This window comes from Sylvia atricapilla, chromosome 2, assembly GCF_009819655.1.
Source record: "Sylvia atricapilla isolate bSylAtr1 chromosome 2, bSylAtr1.pri, whole genome shotgun sequence".
In the NCBI taxonomy this organism is placed as follows: domain Eukaryota; kingdom Metazoa; phylum Chordata; class Aves; order Passeriformes; family Sylviidae; genus Sylvia; species Sylvia atricapilla.
Window position 1 is genome coordinate 15,008,468 of NC_089141.1, and position 20,511 is coordinate 15,028,978.

A 20,511-nucleotide genomic window follows, 5' to 3' on the forward strand; every position below is an offset into this window, starting at 1 on the left:
CTTTCTTACAAGAAAGGAAGGGTTTTAGGGAGGTGTTTTAGATTTGCTCTTGTTTCTCATTATCTTGCTCTGATTTTGATTGGCAATAAATTAAACTCATTTTCCCAAAGTCAAGTCTGTTTAGCCTGTGACAATAATGGCTGAATGACCTCTCTCTGTCCTTACCTCAACTCATGAAGCTTTGACACTGTCTTTATTTTGACAGTACTTTCTCCTAGGCTCTTCACATTGTAGGAGCTGAATCTTAAGTTACATTTGGACAAATTTGGCCAGACTGCAGGAATAAAAGGCACTTTTGGCTAGATCTTGGCAATAGGATGATAGTTTGTAGAAAGAGGAAATAGAAGTTTGGAGAAGTCTCTCTCATGCCCATGAATTCTCCTTAGCTTTGGGATCAGGTGGTTTAGACTTAATGCCTTTTCTTTTCCCTATAAAACCATCACAAATGCTCCACAACCAAATCTAATTTTATTTTTTTTAAAATAATGGGCATGTTTATCAATAAAAATGACTTCTGTGAGGTGGACTTGAGCACTTCAAAACCACAAAGCTTCTGCCAGTCAGAGGTGAGACTAAAAGGCCAATGCTTGAAAGTTGCAAGCAACTGAAAAAGAAGACTCTTTACATTAGAATTACTTATCCAGGTTTAACTATAGCTTGCATTGTGTGACTCAGCTATAATTCTATTAGCAATAAGACACTGCAGGGAGTGTATTTCCAAGCAATTATTATACTTGGGTGATTAAAGTAATTCTAGATATGACCTTGTCCCATATAACACCGCCAGAGGCATGTTGTAATCTTCCAGAAGTGTATTGCTTGTCTCATTTCATTGCTTAATTATGAAATGTACACAGTAAATATTCTGGAGATAGGAAATAGAACCAATGCTATAAAACCCTCAGGTATTACATTATAAAATAAAATGTAAGGGAAGACTTCTTTTTTTGCCAATCATCTTCAATTTTATAACAAAATAAGCAAGTAATCAATTTCAATCATAGATCAACTTATTCTGAAGTCACACAAGATGGAAAGATCATTATATCACATAAAAATACACTTTTTCTCTTTTTTTACTACTTTCTTCCTGTGTTACTAGAAGCTTTTCATGTTGATGTAAAGCAGTTCAATCAATAACCTATGGTCTTCCTGAAAGATTTTTTTTCTCCATATAGCAAGGCTTAAATCTGATTCAGAACAGGTACATGAAATTCACCTCTATTTTATTTTCTGTTAGTTATTTTCAGAACTGAGATGCAAACTCATTCTCTCAAAGGGGAAAAACAGGGTTTATGTAGTCATAGGTATGATAGTCTTGCTGCTGGGTTTCTTCATTCTGAGGATACGATTATTATCAGAATTCACTCCTGGGGAAGAAAGAAAGAAAGAAAAAGCAATGAATTCTGAAGGAAACACATAAACTGGTAATCACCATTGTAGGATATCTGTATGCAAGAAATTTCGATTATGACATAATAAAATCTATAGTTATAGAAGTACTTCTTGGGCCTGATCAGATGATGGGATTAAACAGAGGCACCATGAGTTAGTTCAGACAGATATATTGTGAGTTTATGTAGCAATACAAAAATATATTTTGCCACCTTTTTGTTTTTCTTCAGTGTTGCACTTCACATGATTTTTAAGTCTTTACTTCTATCTGCTTAAAAATCGTGGAATAAAGCAAGAATTTGCCCACACAAAACTTAAGACATTAATAATTGACATAGAGAACGTTTTCTGGGGATTAATAACCAGCTGGGAGAGCTGATGGCCTGAGGCAAAGCCAAGGGCCATTACCCCCTGGCTGGTTATTAAATCCCCAGGAAATTCCCAATGCTAAGGTCACGATTGCTATTACAATCCTTTTTTCTAAAGTTAAAAAAAAAAAAAAAATCCTTCCTTCACTTTATTTCATCCTTTTTAATAATTTATTTTAAAATACTACATGTAATATAGATACAACAACACTGGTGTTTGGACATTTCTAGAGACCTTAAACCCTCTCAGTACCAACAGAAAGCCTCCTATTTTTTTCCTATGGATCAGCCCCCATGTACAGTCAGCAGTCAAAATGCTTTTTGGGTATCTAGTGCATTGTCAAGGTTAGTTCATACTAAGAAACAAAGCCCTTCCATTTTAAGTTAGTTATGAAGAAAAATGGCAAACACCACTATTGGTTGGGAAAAGAACAGATAAATAAGAAGCACAAAAAATGTATCATTTATATTATAAAATGATAGGCAGTGTTGCAGTCAGATGTCTCTTCAGGTCATTACTGTACCATGTATAGAAAATGACAATTTTAATTGTGACTGGATGTGCTCTACAGTACAGCCCACAGCAAGCGAGTGTATGATCATCAGAAAGAGAATGCAATCAGTGCCCTCTATGCAAATGTTATTAGGAAAATCAGCTACTCGGTAAAACAAGTCTGGCATCAGAGAAGGAAGGGCAAAGCAGTCATATTTTATTGTCAATAGGAGTGATGAAACCATGTAGATTAGATTAGAACAAACCTAATTGGAGATATGGGTGGTTTGCAGTACAGTAGTGGGAACTGGCGTTAATTCGTGTCATGCTACGCCATGTCACTGCCACTTGAAATTCCATTGGGCAATATTAATTCAAACAGAGGTCTAGGCTGCTAATAAATGAGGTAAATTGAGTCAATTACTAATTTCATGCTTTTCTGATTTTTGGTTTGGATAGATAATATCCACAATTTAATGCACTGTCCTCTAGAGATCTTTGCCACTTATGAAGAACATGTGTTCATAGAATTATTTATACTATTCCTGTTGATAAACATTGCTCCTGTACCCAGAGCAACAGGACAAAGGGCAGGAAGGGAGCCAGGTTTTGTCTGGCTTTTCCTCTTGATTGAACTATTTCATTAGCTGTGATATGACTTTCTTGCCTCCAGGCAGATCTTCACTTTTTCCTTGTCATTTGCTTCCTTATCAGTGGCACAACAAAGTCTTCGCTCATGTGCCTGCACTGACATTTCCCTATCAATTTCTTATCGCTGCTTTAAGCAGTTGGCAAGGATATTTTGTACAAGTTAAGGCAAAGAGGAGCAGCGTTTACACCCCTCTCTTACAGAAAAGACCTCAAAGCTCATCTTGAATCCCACCATTGAATGTAAATTTTCTTGATTGCTCCCACTTTTCCTCAGACAGAGCTTTCAATGACACACTGCCTCTCCTGCTATGCTCTTGCTCCATTCCTACTTGTAGCTGATAAGGCAGGAGCTGTGCAATCAGCTCCAGCAGCTCACCTCCTGCATTGCCCAGGGAGTGCTTTCTGATCCACTGGCTCACTGTCAAGTCTTGGATGCTCTCCCAGAAAACCCACTTCTAACAGAATCTCTCCTACTCTATCAGCATAATGTAAAACTTGATACCTCTGTTTGGGGAAGACAAAGCAGAGTAAACATGATGGAAGGGGTTTGATCTCTCTGGCAGAATTATTTGTCTGCTCTGCTATATCTTACTGAAATAACATAATATTTATTATTGCTAACTGAACTCACCACCTCTTAGTTCAAGATGTGTATCACCTACTGTCATTTCTTTCTCTTAAACCTATGCCAATCACTTTAAGAAGTTAAAATAAATGACAAGGACATAAAGAAACACTACCCTATCCCTCAAAAACAAACAAACAAACAAACCCCCAAAAGAAAAAACCAACCAAACAAACAAACAAAAAACCCAAAAAAACTAAAACCCCACAAAACAAAAAAAAAAAAACCCCAAACATAACCCCAAAAACCCCACTAACATAAACTACTTAATTTGGAAAGTTATTGCTTCAGAAAATACTTATACCAAGATAATCTTCCTTCTTGATTCTGTGAAGCAAGCTCAGCATTTCTCTTTTCCCATTTCCCATTTACCTTTCTATTTTTTAAGTATAACTTTTAAAATATAATTTTACATGTTTGCCTTTGCTTATTTTTACATCTTCCTCTGTGGGAAATGTTGTACTCTCATCTTAGTCCATAGAGAAGTCCATTGTTTTTTTAAATCTTTGATGTTTTAAGAGAGAATTAATTGAGAGAGATTGTAAGAATAAATTAGACAGAAGAAGCTTTCTATAAACACACAAATATTGTGATCAGGCTGATAGAAAAGGAAGTACAGAAAAGTGCAGAGGCAGCTAAATGACATAAAATGATCTGATGCCAAATGATCTGGAGCCACAGTCCTATCTTTCATGGTTCAGTACAGGTCATTGGGTGAATTTTATTTTTCACACTAACCTTTGTCCTGTATTTGTAAAATGAGTATTCATGACTACATCTAGAGGAGAAGTTTGAGTCCCTGCATCTTATGGATACAAATGCAGCTATCAAAGCTACAGATCTATTCCTTTCAGGCAGAACTTAAATTTATTTAGTGTTGCTATTTCATGACTGCAGACATTTTTGATGGAGCTTTTCATCTTTATTTTTTCAGTTCAAGAGTAATAAAGAATTGCCTCCTTGAATATTGGTTTTATTTGTGAATATGCATAGGTTGTCCAGATCCTATCAATATTTGGTATTTCCCTTTGTGAGTCTTTTCAGGAAAAGTCTTTTTCCTCAAACTTTTTCCACAGAATTCAAACCCACCACTTCTGGGATGTCTTAATGTCAATTAATTTCTTTAGAACAATAATTTGCTTTATGACTTCCTGAAGTGTACTGTATACAAACATATTTTTACATCATGGCACAGGGCGAATGAGAAAAAGGGAGAAAAAGAAAACAAACTTCACTTTTGGGTTGAAATGTGAGCCTTCAGATCCAGATGAAAATGAACATGACAACTTATTAATATTAATACTAGCCTATTAGTATGTATAACATGAATATCTCAACAACTACTCCTTCTCTAAGTTGATAAACCAACAATGAGTGTATCATTCTGTGAAACACTGTAAGCCTTTAAGTGCAGGGGAAAGACACTGCAGCTGAATTATGAAACAGATTGGTTCTCTGCTAGATTTGTACTTTGCATGTTTGTGAGGATATTAACCTCAGGATGGGAGCTGTGTGCCCCCTAATTACACACTCAGGTTATTTTGAAAAGCTTTTAATCGGACTTTCACATAACAGTGAACATGAAAAACATACAGATAAAAAGGGGCCATGCCTTTGAATTTACATGGGCAAATAGTACTTTCAAGTCTTCAGCAGTAATTTTTTCTGTTGACATTGTAGATGTGAGGTTTATGCCATCTGGGTCAATAACCTCCTTGTTTCAAGAAAAATGGCTTCTTTTTCTGGAATGTTTAACAGACAGTGGAAGAGATTAAACAGAAGCTCTTACATAATCTTTTCATTTTTATGTTAAGAAGAGATGGACAGGATGCATATAGAATGGTATTTGTGGAATTTTTACCAAAGCTATCATTGCAATCAAAATCTGAAAATAAATTACCTTTCCATTACCATCATTCACAATATTTTTTCTTGAGTTTAGAAGGGTAAAGTCCTGGCTTAAGCCTTTTCAATGCACTAAAAGCATTAGGAGGAGATAAATACAATGAGTGCAAATCCATTTTACTGCTGAAATTATTGTCTTACACACTCAGTAGGAAATACTCTCCTGCCATTGTTTCAGGACTCATCAGAAGAAATTCTGGCTCCACTGAAATTAAGAGAAAATTTTCCTTTGATGTCAGTGGGGACAGGATTACATCTTGGTGTTTGCCACCATGGATGCTAATTTTAACCCTCAGGAGAAATGTATTCACCAGTGTCCTCAAAGCAGAGCTTTGCAGTATTTATTACAGACTGTTTGCTCTCCAGCAGAGTGCTACCTTTTATTTTTCTGTCAATTCTGATTGAAAATAAATAAAATATAAGTGAGGAATCATTAAATTCGTCATCTTTCTGGCTTCCTCTGTACTTTTAGTAGAAGACTAATGTTAGATGGTCAGATTTTTATTAGGCAGTGAGCACTTGTATAAAATAAGATTCACCATAAGATATCACAATAGATTTCTAAGAAAGTAAATTTAACAGCTTCTTAAGAAAAAAACCCAAATAGGCATGACCACCAAATAGATGTCATTTTTATTTGAGAAATGTTATATAAGAGTATGTTATTTGAGACTTAGAACCAACAATTTGCTGCTCTGAAGTGCAAATGTAGATTTTAATATCCAATACCACATGTTAAAAGGAATTTAGATGTTTAACTCTTAGAAAACTGGTACATGATCATATGTTGCAGTCTAAAAATAAGTTTTTTCCCTCTAGTGTAAGAGAGATTGAAACTAGCAATGGTGCATGAACACCCACTGCCATCAGGCTCCTAGTGGAGTTTTCACAAAGAAGTGCAACTACAACATTTAATGAATAGTGACTTAAAAATCTACCCATTTATAATTTAAATTGCAAGCCACTCCCATAACAAAGACCCGGTGTATTCTGTCCATCTATAGCTTTTCTTGTTTTGGAAAGTGTGCCTTTGCCCTGGAGGAACCCTGGTCTGCTCAGGAAATGTATTAAGGACTAAATTTTTAAAATATCAGAGAAAGGTTTGAATTAGAAGGCACCTTCAAAGATCATCTAGCACAACCACTCTGCCATGGGCAAGGGAATCTTTCCCTAGATCATGTTGCTCACGTTGGCTTGTGCTTGCTGGGAGATGTTGATTAATGTAACAGATAAGGTATGTGTACAGATGCCCTTCCCTGATCAGAACAAGAAGGAAAAGATGGATAAAATAGTGAATAAGTAAAATGTTATTAGTGATATTTGCCACTCTTCATTTTTTAAATAGTCTCTACATTTAAACAAAGCCCTTAGAAGTAAGAGGGAACTTTCATTCCTATATTAATGAAAAGACAACTGCTGGTCCAGTAGATTTAGTGCTATGAGCCATAGCTTTAACTCAGGCAGTTTTGTGGCCAGGCTGGATATGCAGATGGCCTTGGCATATGACCGTGAAAGTGATGTAAATAATTTCTCACTGAATTGTAGCATCCCAAGCTGTTGCCATTTAATTGTTCTGTTTATACAAAAGTAAATGCCAGTAGAATGATTTGAACTACTGGCATGATCTTTTTGTGAGGTGCTGCTTGTTTATCAGCTGCAGATTGTTTCAGCAGTTAACTTCTGCCCCATAAGGTCATGCACTGTTTCACCACCTCATTTGACAGGTTTATGTCAGTTTTAGTGTCTTCACAGCTTTTTTGGTTTGTACAATTCTCTTTTATCTCTTTGATCCAAAATGAATAAAATGTTTAAACTTCCTGTTTCATACTGAAATAGTGTTTATTTTACTTAATGTAGGCCTCTCTGTAATCCCAGTGTGACAGATCAAAATAATTTCCTAACACTCTACCCAATACATGGTTTGAAAAGTTCTATGACTGTAAGCTGAGAGTTGTCCTATGAAGTGGTGAGAAAAAATACTGTAATATCTTCCTGCCATAGCAAAGGCGAGGTAAAAACATTTGTGCAGATAAGTCAGTGTTCATATTTTCTACTATAAACCAAAACACTTAGTTTTCTAGAACCATAATGGTTTTCTGGATGGCTGTCTTCCTTTAGTCTTACCTTCCATTTTCCCAGTTGTACTCTCTCTCTTAGAGTAGAATATTCTTTTTATTTTGAGAAGTCCATATTTTCCTGTGTGTTTGCACCATGCATGTCCTACATATTTTACATCTAATCCAGCTACACTATAAAATATGTCTTTGTCTTTGTATTTAGTGACACTTCACTGTAAGTCACACAACTGGATCATAAGGAATATGCTGGCTAACATGCCTTTAGTGTGGAGCTAGCTATCATATACATAAAAGTATATGATGCAATTAATTAGGAACATATTGGAAATATCTTTGTGACTGGTGGATTTAAATGGCAATGAAAAGATTAGCTCCTTGGTCAGGCATTTTAATGACAAATGTTGCGATGGGACAGCGTTAAATTCTCTGACAAGCATGCAGCAGTGCTAGAATAATGCTTTAGATACATTTAAATATACAGTGGATGGACTGCAGGAAAGTGAGGCCTGAAAGAAACAGAACACAAGGAAATCCAAGTAAAAATGAAGAGCTGTTTTAAGTTTTCCACTTGACTCCTACTGCCAAAGGAATAGGCAACACTACTATTAGTATAGTTCTGATAGCATAGTTCATAACTGGCTGAATTTTAGAAACAGAATTAAAGTAATAATTCTGTTTACTGCAGTTACAAAAAAGCATTTATAAACAGAATATTACAGCAGCACTTTTTGTTTGTCATCTCATATTTCCTCTCAAAGTTCTGTCATCCCATTTGGTCTATTTGTATATATCTTTATTTCCAGGCCTTCATATGCCTCTTGCTGTGCTCATCCTAAAAGAATCCTGGCTTTAACTGGGGAAATAAGAATTTGGTTGTAATGGAATTAATGAAGTCCAGATTAAAAATGCATTATTGGAGAAATTCAGAGTTAGTAGACAAAAACCTTGTGGACAGATGAGGAACTGGATAAACAGCAAACAGCAGTGAGAAGCACCAAGGAACTAAGTGTCGGGAAAAAACTCAAAAAAGGATAAAGAGCTGTTTAAGGTCTTGAAAGACTGGCAGATCTCATGCGTATTTTTATATGGCTTAGAATAAAGGAAGAATATCCCTAAACATTAGAGCTCTGAAATTCTGGGGACTGTCTTACAGTCCAACTACATCTAAAATGGAGCTTGCAAAGTTTATGAAGAGGATTATGTGATTGTGATATTAAATAAGCGATGCTGAATAGGCATATATTTGCATAATTTCCCATCTCTACAGTAGGGATAAACATATCGTGGGGTTCTTATTCAACTGTGTATTTCTTCTTAAAACACAAGACTCTAGTACGAATAAAAAGAAAGGAAAGAAATAGAACCAAAATTTGGAACAGAACTTCTTTCTCCATAAGAAATCCAGATTGGAATGTTGGACAGTGTCAGTAGTAAAAGGGCTCTGGCTGCAAAGCAGTCAATTTATTGACTCATTAACAGTTCATAAAATTTAGCGCATTCCTCTGTTTCTTGTCACTGGTAAACATGTGCTCTGAATTTATAGTGGGATCTGCAGTACCATTCCATAAATATTAAAAATAGTTTTGTGATCATTACAATGAATGATCATTACAATGTGTTTCAGACCACAGTGGAATTCTGATCTTAAAGAAAAGAATTGCAAATTGTGGCAGACAAGTTGACATGATTCATGACCTACTGAACTCAGTGAAACAAACCAGCAACTCAGTGAAAGCCTTCAAGAACATTTTTTTCTCCCAGAATCTAAAAGCAATTTCTGATCATAAAAATTCTAGAGGTGTGGATGAAATACACTGTTTCTCAATATAGTGCATCACAAATGGAACCAGAGAAAAGGCATTCCCAGGATACTGATAAACAAATGTGATGATTATAGATCTTTTCAGTACGAAACAGAGTTAAGACATAAACACCATTTTATCTTGTATTAAACAGGGTCTGGTATATCAGTTACTGCCAGATTTCTCTAATTTTACTCATGTTGGAACGTGGTATTTAGTTTGAGTCAGGGAATTAGACTTTGACACACAAGTTTTAAAAGTCTGTTGTAAGGAAGTGAACTAATGGGCTGAACTGATTACTGTGATATTTCTGGTTTTTTTAATAAATGTAGTGAAATATATGGAAACAGCTCAACAATTAACAAAAGAAGCAAAGAAATTCCACGGTGTGATCTTTTACTTTCTCTCTTCATCAGAAATGTGGTGTGGAAATTGTTTACCAGAGAATCTCCTTCTTTCTCCTTTAGCTGTGAACTTGTTTGATGACTCCGTTTTCCAACACTCTTCATCTGATTGTGTCTTAAACAGTTTTTAGAATAGCATCAAATGTAGTTGACAGTAGACTCCTGTATATAAAAATACGTTATGTCACAGTTGAAAGCATTTATTTTGGCTGTCCAGTTTAAATTTGATTTGACTTGATGCAGATAAAAAGGAATAAATAGTCATTTTATTTGCAAACTTGACACTTATCATGTTGTAACCTCATCTAGAAACGAATTACCTCACAGCCCTTCACTCACCCCCTGACCCCCACCAACAGTGAAATGGGGAGGAGAAACAGAAACAAAATTAAACCTGTGGGTTGAGATAAGAACAGTTTAATAATTGAAATAATAATAACGACAAAAAAACCCCAAAAAATTGTAACGAGAATGGAGACAACACAGAGAGAGGAATAAAACCAAAGACAGATAATTGATGTATAGCACATTTTTTTTTTTAATATGTAAAGTAGTAGAAAATTAACTACAAATACCTGCATTTGTAGAACCTTATGTTTGTATAGGGAGAGATTCTACTTCATTGGCTGCATATGATAAGAGGTACTACAATTTTTGTTGCTGTTCAGTAAAAAGCTTTATATGGGGGCTTTTTTCCTACTTCTAAGAAGTCCACCTAAGTTATAGAAGCAACAAAACTGTCCCTAAAAAGGTAAAAAAAAAGAATGTAAGTTTTCCAGTCCAGAGTAAAAGGGGAGTTGCCTGTGTGAACATGCAACTTCCATTTTGTCTTTATGCGTCTCCATTCAGAGAGCTCTGCTACAGGCTTGGGATAACTAAGAGCATGTGCAACCAATATAAGAGGCAAGATCACACTGGTTGAGATTTATTCCATAGCAGACCTGCTGCTTTTGCTGGGACTTTTCATGAGATACAGCAGGATACAAACGTGAGATTGTACATATTTGCAATCAAGATACATTCTAAGCACCTGATGTATCTAATTAAAACTTCCGGTGTGAAGTGGAATAACTGAATTCAGATTTCCTTTCAGCTAAAGGGACACTTTCATAAACAGAAGGACTGAAGCCCAAATCACATTGTCTATTCTGATTTCCTCTAATGAACCAGATATTATGCATCCTTCAATAATCTCTACAGACAATTTCTATAATTACTTTTTTCTGATCTGATGTCTCATAGAACATTCAGTCTCAGTTCCAGATAGTGGGGAATAACATACACTTTTGGGTAATAGCTGAGTATTTGGGACTGACTTCTTAACAAATGGAATAGAAGCATACCACGACAACTTTTCCTTAACTCCTATGTGCAAAGATTTATAAATGAATACTAGTATTTACATCTTTTTAGAAATTTTTACATTCAAGTTTTCTAAATTATTCCCTGAACTATCTGGCAAGTCTCCACTGAATCATTCCTAGTTAGGAATGCAGAAGTTAAAGCCTGATACAGAACTCTACTGTCTGATGTGACATGAAACAGTGCTCTCATCTCTGCTTCTGTACCTTTACAAGCATCCATGATCTTTATGAGTCATCATGCCACTGATGTGTTAGTCTCAGGTCACACATAGAAAAAAAAAATCCCAAATCCTCTGTAATTTTGCTGTGATTTGACAGTTTAACTGGGTTTTTTCAAATGTAAGTATTGATCACAGGGACCACCTAAAGCATCACGTGTGAAGTATTATTAGGTAGTACAATGAAAATGATATAACAAGGTAATTAAAATGGAAATGGTCTAATACATAGTTGGACATTTTTAATGTAAAAACGTTTTTAATTATTTATTTTTTTTGGCCACAGTACAGTAGTACTGATAGTATGGTTTTGACAAAGACCTAAAATGATCAAAATATTAACATATCTGACAACATCTTGATAATGAAAGAAATCTCATTAAAATTTAATAATTGGCATTGAAGCAAACAAGTTCAGTAAGAGGGAGGGTGTTAAAAAGCACAGGTACAGAGCAAGTGTTAGCAAAGCTGTTGGTGCAGGGCAACAATAGGCAGATATACACACCAGACATGTAATAGTGCCCAACAAATTAAATCCAGGATATTCACCAGATCCTTCAAATATACTGCCACATATAAGCAGTAGCTCCTCTTCTGAAAGTGTATTACACAGGACAGATTCTAATAGTAAACAAATTTCCCAAATCCGTGCCTTGGTATCATGTAACAAATAAGAACTCAGTGTATGGTAGTGTTGTCCTGTTCATCCAAATATGCTGCCTGAAAAGCCACTGAGCATGTAACTGACATCTCATTCCTTTTCCTCTCACTCTGCTTCCACATCTCAGCTCTCAGCTTCCAGCTTTGCAAATGTAGTTAACCATATGTCATGTTATTACCCAAAAACTACAGCGCTTTTATTTCAAAAAGCTGTATGGAGTTTGGAGATACAACGAAAACTATTTTTGAAACCAGAAATCAACCTAATTAAAGCAATCTTATGTCTTTGCTTTGACTTTTTTTTTTCAATACTGTGAGAAAAATGAAAAGATGTCTTTTCTGTGTTTTGGATGCTTTTATTTCCATCCTGATCCCATGCATGGTGCAACCAAGTGTATCGAGTGATCTATACCTACTATTACTTTCTAAATAAGTAAACAAATCACTTCTTATGCATCAGATGTGAACAGTTTGTTTTTAGTTGTCATACTACAATTTAGTGGCTTTATAATACATAGTACTGTCATTCACAGCAGCAATACTAAAAACTCAGATTTGATTGAAATATATCTATAAATGCACAGCTGAAATGATAACAATAGAAAAAGCTGACAAGATCATCTGGATAAAACTAGAATGTAGTGGTAGTTTCTATTCTCTCAGCAGACATCTAGGACTAAGTTTTTAAAGCTCCCTGTTTCATTTTTAGATGGATAGTTAGTCATACGCCATGCCAGTTCTGAGAATTCATTAAAGAAGCATGACTGACCTTCTCATACTCTCCATGGAAGCAGGAGACTGTTCTGCAGCCAGGAATTGCCAGTGCCCAGGATCACACTCTCTGTGCTCCCATTACAGTGGGGAAACCTGCAAAAGGAGCCTTGTGGCACTTCTGAAAACATGCCAGTAAATTAATCCAAACAAATTCCAGAACACAGACCGTTGCCATTTGCTGTTTGTATCCCACATAATTTTTCAAGCAGTCAACAAACCTCTTATCTCCTGCAGTAGGTAACATGCATTGCCAACAAAGAATTACCTGTTACCTCCACCATAACAGGCACTATAAACTCAGCCTTTATACAGGAGTATGAGCTCAGATTTCCTCAGTTTCTTTTATTTTTTGTGTGTGTGACTTGTGCAATGAAAAGGACTGCCTGTTCATTCAGCTTACAAGACTTCTGAGGAACTATGTTCTATCCGTCAAAAACTGGAAAAATGCCTCGTGGGAGAGAGTCAGTTTCTTCAAAAGAAAGGGGGATGAGTAAATTAACCTGGCCATACTTAATAAGCAGCTTTCTTTTGGTGTGCTTTTTCTTAGAGTTACTGCCCTCAAAATAAAGACTAGCATTTGAAAATTGTGCCAATTATCCCACTGGTATATTTAAAGTAGCTTCTCAAGTATTTTAGAAATTAGTTATTTAAGGAATTTTAATGTAGAAGTACTTTCAGGCACATAAAGTAACACACTTCAGCAAGAGTCTAGGAAAAATGAAGCACAGTGGAATCTGAAAAGGACAGGAGCTGGCACAGCAAGGTAAGAGGTATTTATTAGCTGAGGAGAAGTTTTCTTAGAACCTCAGCAGAAGAATTTCAGGTCACTGATAAACTACAAGAACACTGGCAAAGCTGTTCCTTGTTTCCCACGATCTCAAGGACCCTGCTTTGGAGCTCAGTATTGTCATAGATCTAAAGCCACATTTCTGCTAAATTGTGTTTCACTACTAGTGAAGTATCTGTTCAATCCTTTTTTCCTCCTCCAAAAAAACCTGTTATCTACTAAACAGATCACATAGCTAGGTGAAATTAATTCCTTCTTCAAAATGCCCAAACTCATCTATTCTTGAAAACATCTACAGGCAATAAGAGCTGTTTGATTTTCTTGCATGCACATACAGTTTTTCGAGAATTCATATTTATAATATAAAATCTAACTGTAAGATTATCATGTGAATATAGACACCTGGATTTTTTAAAATTATTTTTCCCCTCCCATCATTGCCTTTTATACTGAACCCAACAGAATGGATGATCCTAGAAATTATCTAGTTTATTTAATTTTAATACCTTTTTTTTTTTTTTTTTTTTTTTTTTTTTTTTTTTTTTTTTTTTTATTTGGAGGGGGGGTTTATTTCCCGTTCGCTGTTTTCTCAAACTTGAAAAATTTGGAGAAATTACAGTTATAAAATTAAACCACAATATATACTTGTTATGTACTGCTAAACCTAGGCGAGTATTGAAAAGGCAACAAAAAGGAAATTCATAAAACCCTTTAACTTTCTGACTGAGAACAAATGTGGAGATTATGCACCTTCATCACACTTATTGAATAATATGTAAGGTAAAAGGAAAAATTTTCTGGAAAAAAAAAAAAAAAAAAAAAAAGTTCTTCCCCAAAATATATAGTTAAAGAAAAGGCTTATTTGAGTTAAAAGCAAAGGGAAAAATACCCCAAACAAATCTGAAAAACCCAACTTAACAATCCAAAAAGCTCCGCAAAGGAAAAAAATTGTTTCATTGTTTGTTTATAATGCATAGACAGGAACACTGATTCCAGTGAAGGAAGAAAGCAGGATAAGGATGGGGTGAAGCCGAAGCTGGTTTGAAGTTTGTGAGTGACAGCTCTACAGGACAGCTTTGGCTAGGAATCTTGATCCATCTTTCCTTTCCCTTTGCTGCTAGTTTTCTTGGCCATCTGCAAGCCTGCTTAATTCACTAAAATCACAGAAAATTACCCAGCCATAAAGAAACAAAAGTTGCTTGCTTTTTATTTTCTGCCTTCTGATTTTAGTGCCTTAGATTTTTTCAGTCAAGGGGAGGAAGTAAGGCTGTGTAGCTAGAAGGGAGAAATGATGAGGAACCAAGTACTGGGAAAGGGAAAGAAATGTTGTTAGACTGTTCTCTGTAGCAACAAGATGTTAATTAGCTCATTGTCCTGTGGAGGATAGGCTCAGGTGGATAAGGTGATGTGAACTTAAGCACAAGCTTAAAGAGCTTATCATGATTTAACCCCAGCAAGCAAATGAGTCCCACCCAGCTTCTCACTCACTCCATCACCAGCAGGATCCAGGTGAGAACTGGAGGAGTAAAAGTGAGAAAACTCCTGGGTTGAGATAAAGGCAGTTTAATGGGGAGAGCAGAAGCCACACACACAAGCAAAGCAAAACAAGGATACTGCTTCCCATGGGCAGGCATGTGTTCAGCCATGCTAAACTGGCAAAGAAATAACCCAGACTAAAAACACATGCCTTAGCTACGTAAGGAAACCTGAGGACTGTGTGATCCTGATGTTTTGTCATCATGTTCCAGGAAGACAAAAGCCTGGGAAAGAGGAGGGAGATCCTTCACTTGCAGTGGTGGTAAGGAAGCAGATCAGCTCCTTTATAACATGCAACATCACCCTCAAAGCGACAAAGGAATTCTAAATAGAAACAAAGAGACTCCCAGTTGAATAGCCTTGAGCATGAGACCATCGCATTGTGCATTAATATATATATTCTCCAATCTAATTTTTTGTAAAACCAGTTATTCACATACCATGAACTGTTAACTGTTCTTCAGTTTGAAAATGCAAGCCAGGACACTTTTACGAAAACCTTTTTAGACATATAACAAATAGACACAAGGATTTAAAGAACAATTTAAATATGTATTGCTGCTACTCTCAGCAGTTTGTAACTGAGCAAGTAAAGGACAGTTTATGCCCATTTCCTAAAATGCAAGATTTCTTCCCCCCAGCATTTTGGTCTTTTAAATGAATTTATCATGAAGTGCAGGATAAATGTCATTAGCATTCAGTTTCAAAAAAGAAACGAGTTTGTTGTTGTCTATATTCATTTAATTTATCACTCCAAGCACAGACTGCACCATACTGATTCCTAGTAGACACAGAGCGATTCCTCCACACTAAGGAAGTGTTTTGCTCTTAAGAAATTATGTGTGGTTATTATAAAAAAAATAAATTATATTGATCTTTAGAGCAGCAATCTTCATATAAAAAAGGAAAACTATGGAGTAATTACTTGCTGTGAAGAACTTGACTTTGTGTACAGTCTTCTAACCTGACTTAGGGGAATGGTGAAGGGTGAGTGTCCATAGGCTCTGAGAACTATCCTGAAATAGAAACTAATTATCCCACAGATATGAAATAAAATAAAGACCAGCATCTGGGATAATGGCAAGAATTTACTATAGCATGTGACAGCAACAATCCTTTGGAACAACATATCTGAGATTGTGTAGAACATCATACCTTACTTTTTAGGTCACATAGAACACCTTTTTTTGCAGGGTTCTCAGAAAGTACAGAGTAAAGAACAAGCAGTAGGAAAAAAACAATAAAAAAAAAAAGCATGAGGTGCACCTCTAATGAAATTAGTCAATACCACCATAGCTTTCTTTAAAATACCATTTTCACTGCTCATTTCTTTGTATGAACTAGCTGACAGACAGCCTGGGGCAGCTGAGTCGGAGACGGGAGCTTTGGGATAGTTCAAACTATACAGGTAAAATATTCCTTTTGCTTTCAATGAGGTTAGCATTTTATTTTCACTTTATTTTCAGTGGGCTAGCTTTTTTAAAAGATTGGTCATAAGACCATACGAGAAAAATGAAAGATGTTTTTAAGTATGTGGCAGAAAAGAGCCAAGTTATGCCCATTTTTCCCTTCCAGTTCAGCCGACCATGAAGGCAATGAGCAAATAACTTCTAAAAGAAATTAATCAGGAAATATAAAATCAATTTGCAAGCTATAATTCTTATTTTACCATATCCATGTGCCTTTCAGTTTAGCCATGGTTAATTCTATTTAAGAGAGGTGTTTAAATACGTATATGTATGCAGAGAGTGAGGGGATAACACAACCAGTAATAGTGTGTAACTAATTTCTAAGAGAGACCTTTGTTTGTCTCAAATATATAACTTGCATACCCCCAAAATTACAATATATTAGAGATTACATCTCTTCATTGTCTGTGAGTGATATATTAATGGTACACTTCATTTTCACCTCTCAGAGGTTGCTGTAGGATCATTAAAGTTTTCTCTCTATCTGTAAATCAAAGCCAGACTATGGAAACTTTGTTCTTCAGGTCTGTCCATAGTCAGATTACAATATATTTATAAAATGTAAGACATATTTTTAGCAGGATTTATCATGTTTTCATTTTATAGAGAATAAAGTGCATTGAAGTTAGAGGGTTCTATTCAAAACTTTGAATCCTAAGTCACAATTTTCCCACAACTTTTCCTTCTTGCTAAGCAGAGTTGTCTCACGTTTAGACTAGGCTAGGAGTTCTTAAGTAGATTTTAATTTTTATTTAACAGTATTACTCAGAATAATTTAAATTTAATGAGAGGAATGGTGCAAAAAGGAGAATGCTTTGTGTTCAAACCTTTCTAATTGCCTCTTGACTTCGGGGAGACCTCATTGCAGTCTAGAACTTTCTCATCAGGGACAGACTTCTCTCTGGTGCCCAGTGACAGCAACTTTGGGAACAGCTTGAAGCTGTGACAGGGGAGGTTTAGGTTGGATTTTAGGAAAAAGTTCTTCATCCAGAGGGTGCCTGGGCACTGGAACAGGCTCCTCAGGGTAGTGGTCACAGCACCAAGTCTGACAGTGCTCAAGAAGTATTGGGCAATGCCTTTGGGCACATATTGAGATTCTTGGGGCTGTCCTGTGTGAGACCAGGAGTTGCACATTGATGTTCCTTGTGGTCCTTTCCAACTCAGGATAGTCTGTAATTCTATGAATCCATGATGACTATTTTTGAATTCATATTACAGTCAATGTTTGGACTTCCCCATGCCTTTCTGTGGGAAATAACACAGGGCTTAACAATGATGTATTTTCCTTTTAATATGAAACAGGAGTAAAAGAATTTTGGAGATGTATTTTAGGGTCTCTATCTGCAGTCTGATAAAAGTTTTATGTTTTACTGCCTTTTGTTAATATAGAATGAGTGCTTTGCTTTATACAAACTATCCTAGCCAAGAATTATTGTGCTTAGTTATCTTGAGGTGGTAGTTTCTTCTTGTTGAAAACAAGATTAATCATATCTGGTGGTGCTAGAGTTTGTATCTGTTAAAAGTAAAAGCTTGACTTCTTTTAGGATGTAACAGGGCTAAGTGCAAGGTGCCACAGGCCGGAGCAGGCACCAAGGGGATCAGAGGCATGGAGCTGCTCTGCTCTGAGGAAAGGCTGAGGGAATTGGGATTGTTCTTGGAAAAGAGGAGGTCTCAGGAAGACCTCGTTGCAGCCTTTGCAGTACATGAAGGGAGCCTTCAAGAGAGCTGGAGAGGGATTTGACAAGAGCCTGAAGTGACAGGACAAGGAAGAATGGCTTTAGCGTGAACAAAGAAAGCTTTAGATTGGATATGAAGCAGAAGATCTTCCCTGTGAGAGTGGTGAGGCCCTGGACGAGGTTGCCCAGAGAAGCTGTGGATCCCCTATCCCTATTCAAGCCCAGGTTGGATGGAGCTCTGAGCAACCTTGATATAGTGGAAGGTTTCCCTGCCTATGGCAGGGGGGTTGGAATTAGATGATCTTTAAAGTCCATTTCAACTCAGGCCATTGTATGATTCTGTGATTTTCAAGTTACATAGACATTTTTTTAGCTAGCCATTTTCACCTTGAGCAGAGCAGGAAGGAAAATTAAAACTGATCTACCCTCTTCCAGAGTAAAATTGGGATTTTTTCTTTTAGTGTGTAGATGTCCCCAATAAAATCTTGCTTTGTTTTAATTATTCTTTTAAAATACATATCTTTCCCGTAAACTAAAAAGGAAGGACTTAAATGGAAGCTGAAAGGAGCTTATATGAACACAAGAGATGACTCTATTGCAGTGGAATTAATCAAACACAGAGATAAGACAGACGTATCTAATTTCAGATAGAATATCTTATCACAGTGGTTTCAGTGACCTCACTTTTTAACTTTAAGAGGAAATGCCTCCAGTATGCAACCTTATACTGAGGAAAAAGAGCCAAAATAAGTAGAAAGAACAATATTATTGAGATTGCCAATGGATTTTTTAACAGAACCTTTTTTTTTATTTTACAGTCCCTGTGTCTTATAAAAACAAATCCAAATCACCAATTAGACAAATTTTAGACTGTTTCTAGTGCAAAACTCCCCCCGTTCAATTAACCTAAATCAATCAGGTATAGCTACAAGTCTCAGTTCAGAAACTTGATCACAGGAGAAACGGCAGCAACATTCCCAAATCATGCACAGGAATACAAACACAAAATTGTGGATACTGGCATGAATAAAAATGGCACCTCTACCCTTTTAAGATGTAATATTAAAAGAAACAACTTTTGACAAAAATAGAAAAATAGTAGGATATTTATTTTGAAGTTCCTTAGTAGTCTCAGCAAACCATATGGCCAAACCTCCACAGCAGTAATCCAGCTGAACTCTTTCTCTCACTGGATCTTAACAAAGAAAAGGAAAAAGAGACAGAAAATACCAGATTAGTTCTAGAAACAAGAACATGTTGTCATGGCACTGAGATTTAATGTGGCAGTGAGATTTAGCTACTATTCATAATACAATTTTGGCTTCTACATAATTGGGGGGAAAATGGTGAAGGTGCTGATCTACAAATAGACTCTTTGAACAGAGTTTATGATACTTCCTGAGAAGAAAGCAGAAAAAAGAGAATGGTTTTATCATCTGCTGTTGTAACTTAGCATTAGAGATCTAGTAGTCTGATAAAATATTTGCTACAATCCATATTCCTTTCTTGCCTTATTGAAAATATGAAAGAACAATATGTGGCCAATAGTTGAAATTCTACATGTCTTTTGTGGCTTTTTTTTTTAGGGGTTGACACTGAACCAGGTTCAGTCCTTCCTGACTTCTTCAAAGACTATCTATGAGATTCCTTTTCTGTGAAAGTAACAGAAGTAGCATTAGGAGTAATTTCTTTCCTCAGATGTCTGCTAAGTTATCTTTGTGTTCCTACTTTTTTTCCTGGAATTGCCTTTCTGCTCCTGCTCATGTCAGTTTTTATCCATTACATTTTGATTCCCTGTCTCCTGGCCTTCGTCTTTGCTTTCTTGATCAGTAACCACAAAACACAGCTTCTCACCCAGCCTAGCCATGCTGCTTGAGGAATCCTGTGTTAATTCCTATTCAACACCAGGTATCCTCCTACTCAAAAGATTTGTACTTGCACTTTTTATTTGATCTGAAAGAAGAGTACTTAGCACTCCAAACCTCCTTTAAAAAGTCTTTGATTTATTTTCTAGATCTCCAGATCAAGGATAATCTTGATGAAGGAAGCTTCTATACATGGACAGAATAAGATGTTTAGATAGTTACTCGTTAAGAGCCTTCAAAAGAAACTAACAGCTAGAAACTGAACTCACACTGACTTGCAGCACTAATGAGGCTTCCACACGATTCCTTGCAGCACTGTGAAGCACCTCGATATGATTTTGATAAACTTGACCTCAGAGAAACATTTTTTCTGAAAAACTGTTTGGCTCTTAATGTTGAATAAAATTTAGTAGGTATTTTTAAATTAAAAATTAATTTTGG